Genomic DNA, 23,069 nt, shown 5'->3' on the forward strand with positions numbered 1-23,069 from the left:
GTGCCCTGCCCTCAAGTTTGTAGGGGCCTTTCAGTGATTTGAAAAAATGATATTTATTTTCTACTTTGCCTGCCCTCAAGTTTGTAGGGGCCTTTCACTGATTTGAAAAAATGATATTTATTTTCTACTTTGCTCAGGATATGTAAATGCATACTCTGTTGGCCAGATGCTTAGAGGGAGGGAGTTATGAATTTTAGGACCCTGTCCTCCAATAATTAATTCATCAGCGCTAAATCCTGTCATTGGGTCTCAACTGTTTCCAGATGGATAATTTAGTACTACACTGCTGCTACCACCTGATTCTGAGGAACCCCACCACTAGGGGACTTCTTTCTCTAGACTTTATGTCAGAATTCCAGATTCTGATGCTGGCAGAGACTTTAGAGTTCTACCTGGTAGAAAATAAACAGGAATAGAGTCAAATTGATAGTGAAATGTCAGCTTTAATAATGATAAAGATGGATTAGAGAACAAGGCTTGGACCTAAGGTCAATGTAGGATGGAGTTGCCTATGTTTCTTCCTAAATTAAAGACAACTGGTCTCATAGAGAGCAGAGCCCCCTCTTATTACCTTAGATGGCACAACCGTAGAATGGCTGCTCCTTCTGCAGGAGAAGGGAGGACCCAACTCGAGCCTACTGCATGGATTCTAGAAGTACTTGCCATGCTTGGTCACAAGTAGATCAAGAGGCCAAGGACGAGACAGAGTAAGTGGTGTCTTGCTTTTGTGACAGCTGCTGGTGTGATAGACCAGTTGGATTAGGCACTTCTCCCAGGGGAAGGAGCAAGTAGAGGGTCAGAAGGAGACACTAGGTGTGTTCTCTCTGAGGAGACCTCAGTAGGTCTCCCTTTTGTAGACTTGTTCATAACTTCTCTCCTCTTCTTAGAAATAGGAGAATTATGGGAGACATTTCACACTTGTAAAAAATAATATTTACAAACAGGTAACATTTAAATGTTTTAAAATATTTTATAGCACTGAAAAAACAAATATTGCCTAAGTAATAACAAAATCATATACATTGTAAATATATGGTTTAATGAACAATTTAAAAGCTGTGCTTGTGGACCCCATCCCCACCCATCCAAGAAAAGGAAAAAAAATGCTGCCGGCATCTCCAAAGTTCCTTCTGGTGACTTTATTTTTGGTCAGCTTAGCTAGGCTGAAAATATATTTCCCTGAATTTTCTTCCCTGCATAATTTGGGTGGGGCTTAGCAAAAAGAGAAATTCCCATGAGAATCAGAAGGTAGAAGTGAAGGAGATCTTTTTTCATGTTCTGAAGGTTGGTGGCAGTGTTCCAGGGACAGCTTGCAGGTGCCTCACTGATCTGCTACCTCACCTTGCTGGTGCAGGACAGCACACAGGCTTGCAGAAACCCCAGCTCCTTTGGGGCCTCATTATTTGACTTTTCTGAGACCTGGGCCAGGTGTGTTGAAGATCCATGGTAAAGGTAAAGGTACCAGCTTCTCCTGAAGGTCATCTTCTCTATAGAGTTTGGAGGTAGTTAGAGACAGACTCAGGTTCTAGTTTTTCCATGCGTTCCAGTTCCCATGGATTTCATTTCATCCTTATGCACTCCAGTTTGTTCCACATCCATCCGCTCCATGCCAGCTCTCATCCTTACTGCTGTCCTGGCTGATCTACTGCCACTGTGGGTCCATCATCAGACACAAAGTGTAATGAGTACTCCTGACAACAAGTCCCTGTCCCTTATTCAACATCACTCATAGTGGTTCTGCTTCTCTGATCAAACTAAGCAGTTAAGCAGTGGTTCTGTTTAACTGATACTGAATTTGATATTGGACATAGTTCCAGAGGAACAAAATCCAAAGAATGGGTTCTCTGAATTGGTTCTGGGCTATCTGAAATAGATTCTTGGATCTGATACATTTAAAACGATACTATTTCCAATGGTAAAGAGACTCTGGTAGTCCATGGCATACAATGGCAAAATAGTCACTTAAATTTCACTTGTCAACTGTCTGTGGTAGACAAGGCTTTGGATGACCAAGTAGTCACTGTCATAGAATATTTTTAGTGACAATAAGGAATGTAAAGAGTTTGGTTGTAATAGAGAACTTGGGAGAAAAATGATGAGTTCAAGGCTTTAAATTCCCAGCTCAATATATAGCAGAAGAGCCAGAAAGATTTCAATAATGCCCTAAAATAGATCTCTTGTGTCCACAGGACCAAGATTTCTGAAAACCAAACCCAAAGTTTAACTTGACAAATGGCTGAATTACAAGGCAAATTTCATAACCGATTTTGTCAAGTTTCTTTGTTAAAGTTAGGACATTCATTGGGAAGGAGTGGGGCCCTGGAAATTTGATGGGGACATATAGGTTGATTCTATTGAAGTTGAGGACCTTAAACCCCTAAATACCACTCAGGCTTTTTGGACCACAGAAGTTAGCCTTTTCTCTCCTGTCTGAGGAAGATAGCCGCGCCGCTTGCCAAAGGACGCGGTAATGACCTTCTTTGAGAGGACTGCTCATCTTCTTAGGACTTACCTCTACCATATCTCATTTCTTCTCGACCTGCAGTAAGACCCACTTCTTGCCAGGCCCCAGACTGTAAGCTATAAAGTGAGCCCTATGAGGAGGTACAATCCACACGTGAAAAAAATAGCAAGATTTTGCCAATTTATATCACCAGAAACCTGGGAAATGTATATGGGAATGGATCCTAAGGGTGCTGGATCAGGGTGGAGAAGTATAATGTTAGATTGGAAGGAATTTGTTTATATGGGTTTATGAAGCCAAGATTTTGTATTCCCTGGTTTACCTGGAATTACTGGGAGGGGCTCTAACAGTTTGATCATTTGGTTGACAAAAACCTCAACCCAAAGGATGGCTCACACTAAATGAAGTTTAAATGCAGGACATTCATGGAATACTGTAGAAGAAGGTAGCCAAAGGCTTAGTGGTCTTAGGATGCTAGAGTAGATTGACCATAAAACAGCTGCTTGATTGTGCCCTTTTCAAACCTTGGTCCTCTAGAAAAGTCACAAGGATGCTTCCTTCTTTTTTTTTTTTCTTTAAAGAATTTTTTATTTTAATGTATTATGGGGGTACAAGTGTTAAGATTACTTATATTGCCCATGCCCCCCTCCCTCCTCGAGTAAGAGCTTCAAGCATGTCCATCCCCCAAATGTTGCACATCTTACTTGTTGTGGTTGTATACACCCATGCCCTCCTGACCCCTCCCACCCTCCCGACACCCGATAAATGTTACTCCTATATGTCCACTTAGGTGTTGATCTGTTAATACCAATTTGCTGGTGAGTACATGTGGTGCTTGTTTTTCCATTCTTAAGATACTTCACTTAGTAGAATGGGTTCCAGCTTTATCCAGGAGTATACAAGAGGTGCTATATCACCATTGTTTCTTAAAGCTGAGTATACTCCATACCACATTTTATTAATCTACTCATGAATTGATGGGCACTTGGGTTGTTTCCATAGCTTTGCAATTGTAAATTGTGCTGCTATAAACATTCGAGTGCAGTCTTTTTCATAAAGTGACTTTTGATCTTTTGGATAGATGCCCTGTAGTGGAATTGCTGGATCAAATGGTAGATTTACTTGTATCACTTTGAGGTATCTCCATATTGCTTTCCACAGAGGTTGAACTAGTTTGCAGTCCCACCAGCAGTGTAGGAGAGTTCCTCTCTCTCCTGTTTAAGTCCATTATTTCTTTGTTGATTTTCTTTTTGGAGGATCTGTCCTGTGCTATCAGTGGGATGTTAAAGTCTCCAACTATTATGGTGTTGTTGTTTATCCATTTGGTTACATCAAGTAGAGTTTGATTTACGAATCTGGGTGCACCAAGGTTGGGTGCATATATATTTAGAATTGTTATGTCTTCTTGTTGAACTGTACCTTTCACCATTATATAGTGACCTTCATCTTTTATTACTTTTGTTGATTTAAAAACTAAGTTATCTGTAATCAGCACCACCATGCCAGCTTTCTTCTGGCTTCCGTTTGCTTGAAATATCATTCTGCATCCCTTTACCTTTAGTGTAATTGCATCCTTGCAGATTAGATGTGTTTCCTGAAGGCAGCAGATACTTGGCTTGTGTTTTTTTTTTTTTTTATCCATTCGGCCAGCCTATGTCTCTTGAGTGGGGAGTTCAAGCCATTCACTTTTATTGAGATAATTGATAGGTGGGGCAGATTTCTGTTCATTATGTTGGGTTGAACTTTGTTGCTTTGTTTTCTCTCTTGAGCCACTGTAGTGTCTGGGCTTTAATCTTTAGCTTTGAGTAGATTTACATTCATGAGTGTTTATTGTGCTGATCTGTGGGTAACACTGTTTTGAGTACTTCTTGAAGGGCTTGTCTTGTCTTGGTGAATTCCCTCAGTCTTTGCTTATCTGAGAATGTCTTGATTTCTCCTTCATATACAAAACTTTTGCAGGGAATAAGATTCTAGGCTGGGCATTGTTCTGTTTCAGAAGAGTGAGAATGGGGCCCCAGTCTCTCCTTGCTTGTAAAGTCTCAGTAGAGAAGTCTGGTTTTATTCGAATTGGCTTTCCTTTGTATGTTACTTGCTTCTTTCATCTTATAGCTCTTAGAAGGGCCTCTTTAGTTGATATTTTGGTCAGTCTGATGACTGCATGTTGTGACGTCTTCCTGTTTGCATTGAATCTCCCAGGGGTCCTCTGAGCTTCTTGAACTTGTATATCGAGATTTTTAGCAAGGCCTGGGAAATTTTTCTTTATTATATCTTCAAATAGCTTGTCCAATCCTTGAGTGTTGTCTTCTTCCCCTTCTGGCAACCCTATGACCCTCACATTAGGTTTCTTCACATAATCCCACATCTCTTGTAGGCTTTGCTCTTTTCTCTTGTTTCTCTGCCCTATCTCTGTGACCGATTTATTTAATTGGAAGGTGTTATCTTCAAGCTCTGAGATTCTTTCTTCTGTTTGATCTACCCTGTTCTTGAGGCTTTCCACTGAATTTTGTAGTTCCCTGAATTGATTCTTCATTTCTAGGAGTTCGGTTAAACTTTTCTTCATTGTATTGATGTCTTTAGTGAACTTTTGTTCCAGGTCCTGGAGGCTTTTTGTGGTTTCTTTGTGTTGGTTATTGAGTTGTTCTTGCAGGTTGTTGAATTTTCTTATAATCCACATTCAGAATTCCTCTTCTGTCATTTTGGTTGCCTAATTTTGGTTGGTGTCCGTTTCTAAGGGGCTGGTGCTTCTCTTTGGGGGTGTGGTTTCTATTTGGTTCTTCATATTTCCAGAGTTCCTTCGCTGATTTCTTCCCAAGTCGATCAGTTGTTGCTTCTTTCCTTTAGGTTTATGTTTGGGTATTCACACAGCTTGTTTAGTTTCTGAGCCGGTAGGTGGTGTCCTTGCCGCTGGTCTCCAGGCTGCTCCGGAGGTCTCTGCTTCCAGTTCTCCTCTGCAACCTCCTCCCATGGAGTCTCTGTGGTCTCAGGTACCCCTCCTTCTGACCCTCATCTGATGTATGCTCCTCTTCTTGCTTCTTTCTTCTAATTTCTACTAGAATCTGTCTTTTCTTTAGAGACACTCTGTCTGGCGATATTTCTCATTCGCCATCTTGATTCAGATCCTGGATGCTTCCTTCTTTAAGGCTGTAAGAAATACATTCATTCATGAAATGAATCTCGTGATCCTTGCAAAGCGCTGTGGTGGCTAGTCTCTGTAGTCCAGAAATGGCAGTGGAAAATACTGCCAATAATTGAATTCAGTGAGAATGACAGCATTCAGGAATGGTGGGGGCCAAGTGGTAGCACTTAATTGCCAACGACAAGGGGGGTACCTGACCTACGAAAATCTGTGGTATTGGCAACTGATCATGGTGTCCTTAGAACTGGAGTAGATGGGCATCCTGGTAAAGTCTTAATGAAATTTGGTAAGTAGCTCTATGTCTAGTAAACAAATCTGATCTGAAACACCATAATAGAGAGTCACATACTCTCAAACAATTCCCAGACTTGATTCTCTAGACAGATACAAAGCCACTTGAACGAAGGATCCCCTTAAATGAAGGATAATTGAATGCTTAATTCCATTGAGGAAAAAACCTATTACACAGACAAAATTTATACTATTAATACTCCTCCTAGCTTTCTCAGAGGGACATGTGCTTATTTCCCAGGATGACTGTGCATTGGGGAAAGAAGAATAATCAGACTTTGTGACTCTAGCTCTGGTCTGGCACTAATTCCTGGGCAAACAAAATGCTACTACTGTGTGGTTCACCAGTCAGAATGGATTCAGTGAGTTCCTGAACCCACTGTGTGACTCATTTGCCAGTTCTAGATTGCAGTCTTGGAATAAACATATTCAGTGACTGGCAGAAACCCCAAATTACTTCTGCGTCCTATGAAGGAAGAGCTGTTATGGTAATGGAGACAAAACTGATGCCATTAAAACTAACTATACCAACCACATTAACAAACTAATAGTAATATTACGTTCTTAAAAGCATTGCAGAGATTAGAAGTATTCACGCCAATGTTGTTCCTACAACTCTATAAAAATATGAAAGGGGAAGCAATTGTTCTCCCAATAGATACTGACTAAAATGAGGGTAGTGCTCTTGTTTTCACAAAAGCAATCTTGTTATATGTTGCTATGGGTGGATGTGAAATACATTAAAAAAATATTTTTAAAACTTCAAAAGCTCAGTTTTAGCTGTGAAATTCCTTGGCAAATAGCCAATGGATTAATATATATATTTTTTGGCTTATTTTAAAGCAGGATAGGTATTTCTCTTGTTTTGGTTCCCTTGAGCCCAGAGTCTTAGAAATGGGAAATCTAGCTCACATAGGAACACGTTCAGCTCTCAAGGTCAAACAGCATTCTCATGAGCTGGAATGTCTTTATTTATTGAATCTGCTTACTCTGCCTCGCATCAAACTGTGTTGTCCATATGCCTTTCTCAGAAAGAAAGCTTGGGGTGTTGGATAAAACTGCTGAACCATCAGCACGGCACAGACGACTGCACAGTCTTCAGGAGACAGCTCTTCTATCAACAAAGGCTTCCCGAGCGATTTCTCACTATATTCCATATGATGCTGGGATAAGTCCTGGGGATATAGTGGTACATATTGCATTGTTCTTACCTTTCACAAACTTCAAAGTGTCAAGTAAATATAATATTTAGTCTTTTGAACACAATTTTATCAATTTACACAAAATTCTGGTTGATAAATGCAATAACAGCTTTTTAAAGAACACCTCATTAGTCTCCAGATCTGGTCACAGTATGGGTCAAATTTCAACTCCCTATTAAGCATCTCTGTTACTAGAACCCAAGAAGAACCAACAATGCCTTCCATGTGAATATGTCATATTACATGACATTTACTAGAGTTACTCAAGATAAAATGTTTATTGGTCATGTCAGAAGGGAATATATTGGCTCATGTAAATGGGAAATGCAAAGAGCATTGGGCTTCAAGCAGGTTTTAAATACTTTATTGTCATCAGCGTCCTGCTTCCCTTCATGTATTAGTATCTTCTCATGTGGCAAAGATGGCCAGCCTACATTTGCATTTGCAACTCTTCATCCCAGACAGCAGCCATCTATTATGTTCTAACAAGGACACTGTCTCAGTTTGGTTCATATTTCATGCCTAAACTAATGGTCAGTGCTATACAGTAACAGTCAAGTAGCACTCAAGTCAGCATCAAGCCATGAGCCCTGCCCTGAGGTAAGGGACGCTTGAGGTCTGTGGACACCTACCCTTTGGCCCAAATACACAGAATGAGAAAGAAGTAATTCCTCAGGGAAAGGAATGATGATACAAGGTGAAGGAGGAAAGGGTGCCAGAAAGCAAAACCAAAAACTGTCCAGGGAAATCAACTCTCCAGAATAGGTCCTTCCAATCTATTTAGACTTTGAAATAACAAGATTCTCATTCTGTTAGGTAGTAATGTGCTGGGAAATGTTTGAAACAACTGGAAGGCTGCAGAAAAAATCCTTGATTTGAACCATGTGCCATCTTCATACTGCCGCACACGGAGCTGAGAAGAGATGGGCAGTGAGCCACGCACCATAGTACAGCATTCCTCCCTCACAGGTGTGATGCACATAAATGGCTGCAAGAGCACAGATGATAGTAAGATGCAGTAAAATAATGAGGAAGTGAGGAGTTTTTATTGCATTTGTTTTTCATATGATGTATTTAATTGCAAGTTTATATCATACACTTTTTGACTAATGATTTTGATAACCCAGCTCCCATTGCTTAGCTCTTTTGATTTCAAATTCACACTCTTTCCATCCTCCCTACCTTGGATAGTTTATATATTTACCTGTCTGGACTCAGCAGGTCCTGATGGAATTTTTTATTATCCACGTCATAGTTTTGATAGAACAAAGTGCTTTTCACTCTTTTCTATTTTTAAGAAGAAAGTAACGTGCTGTTTTCTTAACTCGTAACAACTCTTTCTTTGGCTACCGGTAAGTTTAGCTACACTGAAATATAGAAGTGTGTTCAACATTTAATTATCTTCTTTTAGATAAACTTTTAAAAAATCTATACAAAACATATTCCCACAGAGCGTGGATCAAACACAAACTACATCACATTAAATGAATAAAATACAACCTTAGAGGAACAACAACAATAACAAAAATGAAGTCATATCATTTGCTCAAACCAAGAACTCAATATAGGTAAGTCAATAAAATACAAATCAAAGCAACTTGCTGCAGAACTACTCTTCAAAATTCAAGGAAAAATCATGCAAAAGTCCAAAGGCTTGCTAACAAGCAGCTCCTGTTCCTTTTCCAGGGAGGAAACCAGAGAGAGTCCAGAAAGATTTCATTTTGTGTTTGATCCACCTCTGAGATAACAAATTCTGCAAATGATTACAACCCAAATGGACAGGCTGAGAGTACTCAGAGAAAAATTGAAAGTAGTTAGAGAAAGAAGAGCTCATGTTGCCAAGTGAATTATTTTGGATTAATACGTATGGGATGGCGTGTGTGCAGGGAAACTAAAGTGAGGATGAGAGATCACTTTTGGTCAAAAAGAGAATTCTCATCTTGGACCTTTTGGTTGCATCTATGCAAGTTGCATTTTCACAGGCAAACGAGAAAGCATGTGGAGTTTGTCCCTGTCCAGAACCAATATTTTTTTAGAGAGAAAATTTATAACTCTCCTTCTCACTTTGGGAGCCAAATGCTATTATCTGGAACATTTGTTCTCTAAGCAGTAGCCTAATGCCACAGGCAACAGAAATATTTCTCTTTAATTAATTTTCACCAGGATCACTTTTGATTACAGACCAATGTTTAATCCAATTTTCCTACAAGTTGTGTGGGTTTGGCTTCCCTAATGTTCTGTTTATAACTGCTTAGTGTGTTGCATGGAAAATGATGATGAAATTATAAAGATAGCTTAGTGACTTCATCCAATGAAGGAGGAAGCAAAGAGATGGCTCAGGCATTAGAAAACCTTTTTAAATGCCGATGCCCTCTTAGGAATGGGTAACAATGGCAACTCCAGAAACAAGCTGCCACCCTTCTCACAAAAGGGCAATTAGCTTGACGTGTTCAAATGAACTCTTCTGCTGCAAGAGTAGGTGTTATAAATGTTCCTCATCTCTGAAACTCCCTCAATAGGTTTAAAAAATCCCCATGGTTTGTGACATCTTTATCATGGGCTGTAAGAAATATGTGGGAAGTTAGGGTATTGTGAAAAGGAAAAGATGACTATTGTTTCTGAGACCAAAAATTCATCCTTATATTTCCCAGTGCATCTTTATTCAGAAGAATGTTTCTGGATGGAAGTTATTCTTTCTCAGTTCTGGGTGATGACATGTCTGTAGATGCCAGTTCTGGAAACACAGTGAGTTGAGGAAGTGATGCTTCTTGCCAATTTTAGGTAGAAGCCTTATACTCTAAGGCAGCGGTTCCTAACCTATGGTGAGTTGTATAATTATTTCAGTGTATATTACAATGTGATAATAATAGAAATAAAGTACACAATAACTGTAATGTGCTTGAATCATCCCAAAACCATCCTCCCCACCCCCAGTCCGTGGAAAAATTGTCTTCCATGAGAACAGTCCCTGGTGCCAAAAAGGTTGGGGGCTGCTGGTCCAAGGAACTGGACTTAGGGGTCTCTGGGCACCAAAGGATGCAACCAAGGCAAAGCCAGGGAAGAAGTGGGACCATGTGAGAAAGGAGTGCAAGACTGACATTGGATAAAGGAGGGTTCTTACTCTGAATCCAAGGGCCAGAAAGAGGATCTGAGGAGCGGGCAGGGAGTAGGAAGCCATGGAGCTGTGAAAGAGCAAGTGCAGTGGGTGACCCAGGGTGAGTTCCTGAATTCAGCTCTGCCATCTCATTTTCTGTTCTCTCAGGTCAGAGAGATCAGTGGTCCAATGAGCTTGTTTCCTTTTTTCTCCTCGGTACTTGCTCAGGTTAGCCTAACGAGCTCAGTTTGGGGAGGTCTCTTACCTAAGGCCCCTGGACTGCCAGTCCCAGGAATTAGGCAATGAACCTGTGCATGTCAGGAGACCATTTGCACGGGAATAGGGATTGACTCTGTCTTAGGAAAGACATAACAATGGGATGTAGATGTAGAGGTTTTAGAATGGATGAACTTAGTGGCACCATAATCAGATGCCACGGTAAGGTGCTGCTTGATACTATTATGGGATTGGTGATTTGACTGTAGGCACACCAGCTTCAGGCTTGATGACATGCCAATAAATAGGAAGCAAAAGTGCAAATGTACAGCTGACCAAGAATCTTCCATGAGTTAATTGGGTGAATCCTTGAGTAGAGGCAGCATAAAGGGCGAGGCTCTTGTGACATAAGAAATTCCTTTTTCCACCCTGAAGTTGAATAGATCTTTAGCTGGGCCTCTGTGAGAAAAGAAGGAGGCCTCTGGAGCCACTTCCACTCACACCAGCTAATTCATCTATTCAACCAATATTTGTAAGCTGCCGTGTGCCAGGTGCTGTTTTAGGCACCATGAATATAGCAGTAAACAAAATGAGCAAAAATCTCTGCCCTTTGAGAGCTTGTATCTGGCAGGGAGGATGACAATAAACAAAATAAATTAGTCTAGTTTAAAAATAATCAAGTAAAAAATATGTGTACATGTGGTAAAACCACAAAGAAGAGCGCGAGAATACTAAGTATACAATTGCTGGCTCGGCAGTGAACTGAAGTGAAAAGGACTGTGGACACATCTGGGAGGTCACACTCAGGCTTCCCCAGGCTAAGACAAGCCCTTTGTGTTCCTGCCCAGCTCAAAGGCAGTTCTGCTTTATATAACACTTAGCACCTTGTCAGCCCAGAGAAGGACTATGGTTGGATTTGGGGAATTGAAAAAATGTTCCTACTTAGATAATTTGTGTGCATGAGTTGAGAATAGACTAATGTCTCCAAATATTCCAACAGTCCAACTCCTGCCCAGGTGCCTGTGTTCATCAGCTTGGGCTGCTATCACAAAGTACTGGAGACAAGGTGGTTTAAATTACAGCAATTTATTTTCTCAGAGTTCTGGCAGCCACAGTCCCGGATCAGGATGCTGGCCGATTAGTTTCCGGGTGAGGGCTCTCTTTCTGGTTTGCAGACAGCTGCTTTCTCACATGGGCTTTCCTCTGTGGTGAAGAGGGGTTGGGGGTAGAGAGAGAGAATGCAAGCTCTAGTGTCTCTTTCTCTTCTTATAAGGACACCGGTTCTCAAGGATTAGAGCCCACGCTTATGACCTCATTTAACCCTAATAACCTCTGTAAAGGCCCTGTCTCCAAATACAGTCACGTTGGCGCTTTAACATGAGTTGGGGTGGGGCAGGGGGTGGGGGAGGACCCAACTCAGTTTATGAAAGTGCCAAGATCAAGTATCCTGTCCCCGTGAGACATTCTCCTACTGGGGTGCTCAGAGGGCCCTGCGTCCTGGGCACTCTTGCTTTTGCCACCTGTTCTCTGAATCCCATCTAGAAGTCAGCCAAGTGCTGTATGAGGCAGTTGGAATGAGTCCTCACCAACAAACAAGCTAAAGCTAACACTTTGATCATGTCACTTTCATCCTCCCCTTATAATGAAAATTCATCAATCTATTACTGGGCTCATTTTCTTGTTCATAGATGGCATCTTCTTGATGTATTCTACATGGTGAAGAAGCTAGCTCTCTGGGGTCTGTTTATAAGGGTATCAATCATGAGGGCATGATCTTTATGACCTAATCACCTCCCAAAAGACCCTATAACCATCACCTTGGGGTTTGGAATACATCAAGAAGATACCATCTATGAACAAGAAAATGAGCCATCACTAGGCACTGAGTATGCCAGCACCTTGATCTTGGACTTCCCAGCCTCCAGAACTATACAAAATAAATGTCTGTTGTTTATAAGCCACAAAGTTTATGATATTTTGTTATAGAAGCCCAAATAGACCAAGACAAATACCAAGCTGTTTTCCAAGTGGTTTTAATACTTTGCATTCCAATCAGCAATGTAAAGAGATTCTGTAGAGCGACATTCTCCTAAATACTTGATATTGTCAAACTACATTTTTTTGCTATTTGAAAGAATATAATATGCTATCACATTGTGTTCTTGATTTGCATTTCCTCCATTGCTAATGAAGTTGATTATCATTTCAAATATTTATTGGCAATGTGTATTTCCTCTTCTATAAAATGCATGGATAAAGTAATGTTTGGAAAAAGATGAAATTAAGTTAGAACTTTTTTACATTTCATATTCAAAATCAACTTTAGATAGATTGAGAAGTTAAATATAAAGAATGAAAATTTATGCTCATGTTAGAATATATAAGTGAACATGTTTTAGGCCTTGGGGGGTGTGAATGGGATTGTCAAAATAAGATACAAAAATTATATCTATAAGACATTGATAAATTTGACCATAATAAAATTAGGACGTTTTATTCATCAAAAGACATGTTCAGGACAGTGAAAAGATAGGTTATAGACTGAAAGAAAATATTTACAATACACACTGCCAACAAAAGATTAATATCAAATACTATTTATATTAAAAATACCTCTAAGCCATTAAGAAAGACATACAAAAACTCAATAGAAAAATAAGCAAATGGCATGGAGATATATTTCTTTTGTTTTTCATAATGTGCCAATTGATTTTTAAAATTAGATACAGTAAGATGAAATGATTAAGAATATGAATTTTGAGGCCGGGGATGGTAGCTCATGCCCATAATCCTAGCACTCTGGGGGGGGGGCAAAGTGAGAGGATTGCTGGAGCTCAGGAGTTTAAGACCAGCCTGAGCAAGGGCAAGACCCCATGTCTACTAAAAATAGAAAAATTGGCCAGGCATCATGGCACACACCTGTAGTCCCAGCTACTTGGGAGGCTAAGGCAAGAGGATGGCTTAAGCCCAGACATTTGAGGTTAAGGTTGAGGTTGCACTCTATCTGGGGCAACAGATACAGTGAGACTAGTTTTTTGAGACTCTGTCTAAAAAAAAAATGAATATATATATATATGAATGAATTTTTAATTTAAAAAAAGCCTCAGTTCAAATTCTTGCCCCTGGCACTTATTAATTGTGTGATCTCTGGCAAGTTTTATTAAATTTTCTTAGTTTCAATATCCTCAACTATAAAATTTATTGCTCTGTTAATTGATGGATGGATAAACACAATGTGATATATCCATACAATGAAATATTATTCAGACATAAGAATGAATGAAGTATTGACACATGCTACAATATGAATAAACCTTGAAAATATTAGGCTAAATGAAAGAAGATAGACACAAAAGACTGCATATTATATGATTCAATTTATATGAAATATCCAGAACATGCCATTCCATAGAGACAGAAAGTAGATTAGTGGTTGCTATGGTTTGAATATGTCCCTTCCAAAATTCATATTGAAACTTAATCCCCATTGTGGTGTTATTAAGAGGTGGGGCCTTTTGGGGGGTGATTAAATCATAATGGTTCTGCCCTTAAAAATGGATTAGTGTTTTATAAAGGGTCTGGGATGAACAAGCTTAGTCTCTTTTTTGCCCTTCCATCCCTTCTGCCATGTTAGGATACAGCAGGAAGGCCCTCACCAGATACCTAATGCTAGATTTTCCAGCCTCCAGAACTGTAAGAAATGAATTTCTATTGTTTATAAATAGTTTATCTATTATATTTTGTTATAACAGCACTAATGGATTAAGACAGTGGCTACCAAGGGCTGGAGACAGGGGAAATGGGAAATGACTGCTAATGATTATGGAGTTTCTTTTTGTGGTGATGAAATGTTCTGGAATTAGCCAGTGGTGATGGTTGCATAATCCTGTGAATATACTAAAACCAACTGAATTGTATAATTTAAACTGGTGAATTTATGGTATACGAATTATATCTCAACTTTACCAAAAAAAAGTTATTGTGAGTGTTAAATGAGATAACTTATGTAAATACCTCAGCATATTGCCTGCCACATACTATCATACCATGCAAAAATATAATAGCATGTAAAAATGGTAGGTAGTTTTAAAAATGCTATTTCATTTTATTTTGTTTCACTTTCCCTATAGCTATAACTATCTCTCCCCAGCACATACGTCATTTGACTCAGGTTTCATATAGCATTCTCTTTGAAATGACCTTCAAAAATAGGATTAAAATAATTATGATAGCTACCATGTAAAAAATAGGTACCATTTATTGACTGCCTTCTAGATACTAGTCCCAACACTAGATGTTTTCTAAAATTTTTTTTGTTAGATCTATAGAACAATCTTGTGAGTTATTCCTGTATCACATTCGAGAAAACTGAGGCTTTTTTGGCCCAAGATCAAACAACCAGCTGATGTAGGAATAAAACCAAGAACTTTTAAACTCTAAAGTCTAGTGTTTCTGCTATACCACATTACACAAAGGTATAAATTACTGTGGGGAAATGCTGAAGAATGAGAAAGAATGTTATGAAGAAATTTACTGTCATCCAGTAATATGCTCAGACCACTTAAAAATAAAGCTCTCTATATAGCAGCAAGATTTTTTTTTCTTTGAACACTGAAGACTTTATTTTATAAATAGACTGCTGCTGCTGGTGGTAATTTGCTCCTGGAATTCTCCAAATTTCCTTTAATATGCAACACAAAATATGAATTAATTTATAGCATAGAAGAACAAAATTAGTCATGTAAATGTCAATTCTGTGAATATCATTTTAATCAAAGGATTTGAAATCCTCTTATCATAATTCTCCACAGCATCTCTCATAATTGGTAATCGCTCTGAGCAAGTACTAGGGTGTTAGAAAAATTTGTAATCAACTGCATGTAACTGAAATATCATCAATAAGAATAGACTGTAAAATCATTGAGAAATGTAGCTTTCTAGCAAGTCGGCTTCCATGAACAAACCTGTGTGGAGGTTTTATTTTTATCCCAGGCTTTATTTGATCTACTGGCAAGCACAAGACTTTGAGCTGGGGCTGAAGACATCACAAGAATAGTTTCTTTCATGAGATGATCCTTCTCATCATTGTACTGAATTCTCAGACAGTTCTTATCAGAAGGATGGTGCTTAGTGTCAACAAGCTTTTGGGCGAAGCCCAGAAATGAAGCCAAGGGCCTTTGAATGGAAAGCAAAGTTTCCTCTTTTGACTTTGGCAAATTGCATTTTATATATAGGAGCCAGCATTTCAGCAAGAAGAGCTCTTTTTCAAGTTTTTCAGAAAGCCGACATTCTACCTCACCATTGCACTCCTACGTTAAGAAGAAATTAACTTCTGTTGGTATAGTCTATGGGGTGGACACTATAATATTTACCTTCCATATGCTATGTCATTCATCCTGTACCATTGCTGCTCTCTTTTAGCCAGGTAATTGATGTTTAAAGCTGTTACATAACCTACCTAAAGCTATGCAGCTAGTAGGTGGAGGGATCAAGGTTAGATCTGATTTAAGTCTGGCCCCCAAAAGCTGGGCTGTTTTCATAACATTGCTACCTCTCAGAGAAATTCATTGGCTAAGCAAGCAAGAATATTATAATCATCAGAGTGTCCTAATTCTTTTATATAGTATATCCTAAAATGGACTTTTAAAAACACGTTCTGAAAAATTATTCTATTCTAAAATTAAAGATATCTCTATTTGTATAGTTTAATAATCCTGATTGTTATGGGGGAAAAAATCTTATTCCTCATTCTTTGTGTTTCCAGGGAAAAACTGGTAGTTCCCTTTCCCACCTTGTCTTTCTTCCCCAAGGAAGGAGAAGACCGTGTGGAGATCGCTGAGCACCCAGTCCAGTGGCCTGTGGAGGGAGGAGCCTGCGGGCTGCATGGGAAGGTCCATGGGCCCCGACTCTCTGCACTCCTGCTCTGTCGGACAGCTTGTTCTCAGACTCACGAGACTCACCTGCTCTTGCGATCTCTGTGTGCTAAGCAGTCTTCTCTAAGGCTCCCCTCATGATGAGATATGTGGAAGGGAGATAAAGAAAACCTTAAATTGTCCAGCTTCCAGAGGACCAGCTTATTTCAGCGGTGGGAGTTGTGTGATACCTGTGGGCTACCAGGAAGCTCCATTTTGGCCTTAGACCTGTGCCATGTTTCTGACACAATTTACAAAACACCTTCTCTTAAGTAATAACTTGACAATTTGATCCACATTTGGCTTTGGTCTTAGTGCTTACACTTTACTCACATCAGTTCACTTTATTCTTCTAACTTTGGAGTCATTTATTCTTTATTGTCTTTCACGACCCACTTCTAGTCTTTCAGCAAAAACATTTCTTCAAAGGTTAACCCAAATCCATCTCTTCTCTTGGCCTCCAATGCCATCATTCTGATTTGAGCAACCATCATCTCTAGCCTGGGTACCTCTAGGGCTTCCTGACTTATCTCTGTTTCTACATTGTCCCCCTGTAGCAAGAGTGAGTGTTTTGAAATGCCACTTTGTTCAATGCCTTGGAAGTAAAAGCCAATGTCATTGGTCTGCCCCATTTCTTTCCTCTGCGACTCATCACTTACTTGCTAACTCAACTCCAGCCACACAGGCCTCCTTGGCCTCCTTTGGTTTTCCATAGCATATTTGTAACATATATAATTTTCTTATTATATGTATTGCTTGTTGTATGTCTTTCCAACTGGATTATAAGCTCTTTGTGTGTTTTGTTCATTGATGTAGTCCCAGTGCCTGGAACATATTTGTTGAATGAATGAACAAAGGAATGAATGTGAAACTATACTTTTTCTATTTTCTTCTGTTTATTGTTGCACACCAACCAATTTTTTACTATGTTCTTTTTTTTCTTTTTATAAAGCAAAAACAGCAAGGAGCAGGCAGCATCCATAAATGTTCAGCTCCATTCAAGCACTTTCCCTAGAGCTACTGACTCAGTAGGTACAATAAATAGCCCCTCTTTTTCTGCAGTTTTGCTTTCTGCAATTTCAGCTACCTGCAGTCAAATGCAGTCAGAAAATATTAAATGGGAAATTCCAGAAATAAACCATTCATAGGTTTTAAATTGCATACTGTTCTGAGTAGCATGATGAAATCTTCCACTGTCCCACTTCCTCCTACCTGGACGTAAATTATCCCTTTGTTCAGCTTTATATGCCACCCACCCATCATATAGTAGCCATCTGGATTAGCAGATCAAAAAACATAATGTATATAGGACTCAGCACTATTCAGGGTATCAGGCATTCATGGGGCCTCATAGAACATATCCCCCATGAATAGAGCAGGACTACTGCATGTTACTGTGGACAAATGTTTTGCAGGGCATACAAATGCATCCAGTGTTCTAGCCTGTAATATCTATTTATTTCCTCATCACTCACTGCTTGTTGAGCCGATGCCATGCATATTAGATTTTTTTTTAGGATAGCATCCTACTTCATTTACTTGCTTCTGCATTAGGTAAAATAACAGTAGCTTCTCTAACAAAGAGACTACAAAATAGAGTGGCTTAAGAATCCAGAAGTGTGTTTCTTCATAACAGCTTTGAGGTGAGCATTGACCAGAGCTCTGCTCTGTAACGTCATCTCTACCCCTGGGCTGGCTGTGGCTCTGTTTTCTGTTTCTCCAAGCTTGCTTTAGCCACTGCCATTCCAGCATGTTTCATGAGCAAGAGCTTATCTCATGGCCACTCCAATTTGCACAATAAAACCTGGGAAATGTAGTCCCTGAGTAGGCAGCCTTGTCTCAACTCTAACCCTCTTACTGTGAGAGAAGGGGAAATGGTTAACAACTTGCAGTCTTGGAACAGGTAGGTATTATTTTTGATGAATAGCTTTATCACTTAAAAAATTTACATGCCATAAAATTCACCTTTTCAAATTACACAAGTCAATGGTTTTTAGTATATTCATAAAGTTTTACAACCACTACAACAAAAAGAAACCCTAACTATTATCAGTGAGTCTCCATTTCTCTGCCTCCCCAAATCCTGGAAACCATTAATCCACTTTTTCTTTCTATGGATTTATCTATGGACATTTTATATAAATGGAATCATACAATATGCAGCCTTTTGTGTCTGGCTTCTTTCAGTTAGCATAATGTTTTCAAGGTTCGTCTATACCATAGCATATATCAATACTTCATTCCTTTTTATGGCTGGATAATATACTATTATATGAATATATCACATTTTGTTAATTTATTTACCAGTTGATGGTCATTTGGGACTTGAATTGTTTCCACATTTTGCTTATTATGAATAATTTAGCTGGGAAAATTTGTGTACAAGTTTTTGCATGGATATGTTTTCATTTCCCTTGGGTATATACCTACAAGTGGAATTGCTGGATCTTATGGTAACTCTATGTTTAAGATTTTGAGGAACTGTCAAAATGTTATTGAAAGCAGCTATACCATTTTACATTCCCAGCAGTGTTGTATGAGGGTTCCAATTTCCTCACATCCTGGTCGACATTTGCTGTCTGTCTTTTTTATTCCAGCCCTCCTAACAGGTGTGGAGTAGTAGCTCGTTGTGGTTTAGATTTTCATATCCCTGATGCACGTAGATATTAAGCTGTTTTCCTCTGTTTATTGGCCATTTGTATAGTTTTTTAGAGAAATCTCTTTTCAAATCTTTTCCATATTTTAACTGAATTTTCCTTTTTATGGTTGAGTTATAATTTTTGTAATTAATTCTGGATATAGACCCTTAGCAGATATACAACTTACATTTTTTTCTATTTTGGGGGGTTATCTTTTCACTTTCTTGATAGTCCTTTTTGAGATAGCTTCATTTTTAAAGTTGAAAGATGTGTGACTGAGATATTAAATAGTTTGTCCAAGATCCCCAGGTAGATCATGTCTCCCTGGCTTCCTGGCAGTTAGTTATGGCCACGAGACTAAGTTCTAGCCAAGGCAATGGGATTGGTGGGGGAGATGGGGTGTGTGTGTGTTACTTCTAGGCTACCCCATAACCACCTCTGCTGTGTCATTTCCATGATCTTTCCTCACTCCAGGGAACTGGCATGGTGATGTCCAGGACATCTCAGACATACCAAAGTATTAATAGTTGTCAGCCTGGGTTGTTGAATGACTATGGTGTGGGGGTTGGGGGGATTGAGGGGGAACAACCCCACTAAGCTGAATACCTGCTCTGTTATGTGAGGGGAAAAGCAAACAAATTTCATGTTTTTTGAGTTATTGAATCTCTTGGGTTTACTTTTTACTTCCACAAAGCCTTCCCTGACTAACACAACCCAGATTGTCATTTTACTTGAACATTTTTGGTGCTGGGAGGTTCACTACTGTTTGAAGCAGTGAATGCAATTCTTTTTTTTAATATTGAGTCAAAATATCTTTTTCTATAAATTCTACACATGAGTTCTAGTTCTTTTTTAATTTTTTTTTATTTTAGCGTATTATGGGGGTACAAGTGTTAAGGTTACTTATATTGCCCATGCCCCCCTCCCCCCTTGAGTAAGAGCTTCAAGCATGTCCATCCCCCAAATGTTGCACATCTTACTCGTTGTGGTTGTATACACCCATCCCCTCCCCCTCCCTCCCACCCTCCCGACACCCAATAAATGTTACTCCTATATGTCCACTTAGGTGTTGATCCGTTAATACCAATTTGCTGGTGAGTACATGTGGTGCTTGTTTTTCCATTCTTGAGATACTTCACTTAGTAGAATCGGTTCCAGCTGTATCCAGGAATATACAAGAGGTGCTATATCACCATTGTTTCTTAAAGCTGAGTAGTATTCCATGGTATACATACATATACCACATTTTATTAATCCACTCATGAATTGATGGGCACTTGGGTTGTTTCCATAGCTTTGCAATTGTGAATTGTGCTGCTATAAACATTCGAGTGCAGGTGTCTTTTTCATAAAGTGACATAAAGTGGGTTCTAGTTCTTTCGTTTAGAGTAATGAGAGTAAATTCAGCACTCTTCTTTAGAATAGCCTTCAAATATTTGACTACAGCTTAAGGGTATCCACGTCTTCCTTTTTTCAGGGTTCGCATAAAAGTGGTTGTGTTTTGTAAACACAAAATAATCACTAAAGCTAGAAGCTACATCTCTCCTAAAATGTGCTACACTGGTATTTGATGTCACTCTTTTCTTTTGCCGCTTCTTTTAAGACCAAAGATTGCAGAGCCATGGAAGGAATTTTCCTCAGAGAATTTTGGGTCAGTCCTTTCCTCAGTTTAACCTTGCTACCCAACTGACTCAGAGAAATCTGATAAAATTGAGGTTATTTGGGAGCCTAGGATCTAAGCTTTCTTTATATTACCGCTGCACTCTCTAAGTGAGAGAAGGAAAAACCGAGCAAGGAAGGGTGAGCACATGCCCCCTGGGTGCTGATGTAGAAAATGAAAGCTTTAGGAAGATGCGTGAGGAGAGAAGGTGATGTGGGATGGAAAAGGCAGCAAGTGGTTGGGAAAGTTCTGAGAGTCACCCTTCCATGAAGGCATTTAAATGAATTTCCTTGTTCTGCTTCTTCCTCAGGATCCTATGGGGAGTCTATGCCTCTCAGCAGGGCACTTTTAACCTAGCCTGGCAGGGTCACTTTTCCCCTTTAAATTGGCCAAACATGACACCTATTTAGGACTTTCCCATGTCTCCATGTTTGCGATTTACTCATCTAAGTATGGCTAATCAAAACCAAGCTACTTTTCATTCTCTCCCAATTTTAAATACTTTGGAGTTAAATACCCTTTTAACATGATCTGATTCAAATGTGTCCCCTGACTGGTCTAGTCAGCTTAGGGATGTTCTCACCTGCCTGAGTCCTACCCTGAAAGGGTTACTGAAGTACAATGATGATTTGAGGTTCTCGGGGTATTACCATATGGACTAGTTTTCAGTCTCAAAGCTCATCCTAACTTGAGAGGCAGGAAATTTCCACTAAAATGCCTCAGTTCCTAAATGCATACATCATAATAGTTTGTGCCACTGTTGACACTGTGCCACTGTTGACAGTGGGGACTTCAGCCGGTCAGTCTGAACTGGCAAATGCAAGTCACCTTTGTAAGCCTCCTCGTGGAAAATGATGGTGCAGGAACAGGTGGGACAGCAAAGAGAGTGAGCTGTATTCACTTCTAGACTGACCAACCTGCTGACCTCACCCAGAAACCATCAGCTGAATGTCTTAAGTCAGAAATACGGGGCAGGGTTTATGACTGTATCGACTAGAAAGGATAACTGTCTTTCTGCGCATTTCGTCCATCTTCCTTCCCCCCCGACTCACTCTGTTTATCCAACTTTGACTCATTTTTCTTCCGACTGGCAGTTACTTCCTTGCCAGGATGCCCCAAAGGGCACATTGACAGCTGATAGCAGCTAGGACTTCTCTGTTCACCATAATTATCCGGCTCTAAACAAGAACACGATTTCCTGGCACAATACCATCCATGTTCTGTAATGGTCTCTCCCACTTCCATTAGTGACAGTGAAAGGGCCTTTGTGACTGGAAAACTTTCACGCGCACGCGTACGCATGCACACACAGAAGATATAAAAGGAAAAGGAAAGCTAGAACACATATCCCGACAAAAGCCTGATGCTTAGATACAGCCAGTTCTTTTACTCAGAAGGTCAGTAATGGAAAGCAAAAGGTCGTCACTGGCCACCGCTGTGTCTGAAGCCATCTTCAAAGACGATATCCACTTCCTTTTGTGAGTGAGGCATCACCTTCCCCCGCCCTCTGCCCTGTCCCTGTGAGATCTAAAACAATCGATTGATCTTCATTAGGGTGCTAGTAAGAGGTCAGAAGGCAGTAGGAAAAGGATGCAGAATTTGTTCCTCTTTTAGAAATCATAGTTTGTCCCCAGGGAGCCCATCCTTTTGCTTGTAAAGCATAGCTGCAGACGTAGTAAGGCTGTCCCAGATTTGGTGAATAAACTTGGAGGATGCACTTCTCTCTCCTTCGGAAGACTTTGTTCCTTTAGAGTCCCCCAGGTACAGATTGGAATTGACTTCCGGATCCTCCTGCACACTCTTTTTAACAACTATTCCTCTCCCAACCTAACACAGTTTCTATTTTATAGGCATATGTAGAAAATTGCCTTTAACTTATGTTAAACCTACTCTTACCGTCAAAGATTTCCCTCAATTATGTATACCTCCAATATATACTTTGCAAACTTCCTACTGACTTCTCCCATTTGCACTCTCAGAAAAAATTCCCATTTGTCTTTCAATGTTCAATTTTTCCTTTCCTGAAAAAAATGGAGGGTGTGGAGCTACAGTTAAATGGAATTACTGCTACAGCCTAAAATGGTGGGCCTAGAGTTCGCCTCTCAGTTCTCTTGCTATTTGTACAATCATGGGCAAGTCATTTGCCTGCTAAGAAGTCTGGGTTATTTATTAAAAGATTACAATAATTATACACAACCTCTAAGGTCACCTGGACATGTCCAGGGAGGAGAGCCGTGACATAAGACAATATAGAGTCAACCACCTGGGTCATGGGAATCACTCAATATATTTATTAAATCTGAGAAGAGAAAAGGGGGAAAAATAGAGCCCTGTGTCCCTCTCTAGTTCTCTGAGATTCTGAGAGACTCTCCTGGAATCCTAGAGAGAGAAAGGGCATTGGCTTCACCTAGTGTAACTTTATGGTTTTCCAGAGAAAACCTTGAGCTCCTGAGAG

This window comes from Microcebus murinus, chromosome 5, assembly GCF_040939455.1.
Source record: "Microcebus murinus isolate Inina chromosome 5, M.murinus_Inina_mat1.0, whole genome shotgun sequence".
In the NCBI taxonomy this organism is placed as follows: Eukaryota; Metazoa; Chordata; class Mammalia; order Primates; family Cheirogaleidae; genus Microcebus; species Microcebus murinus.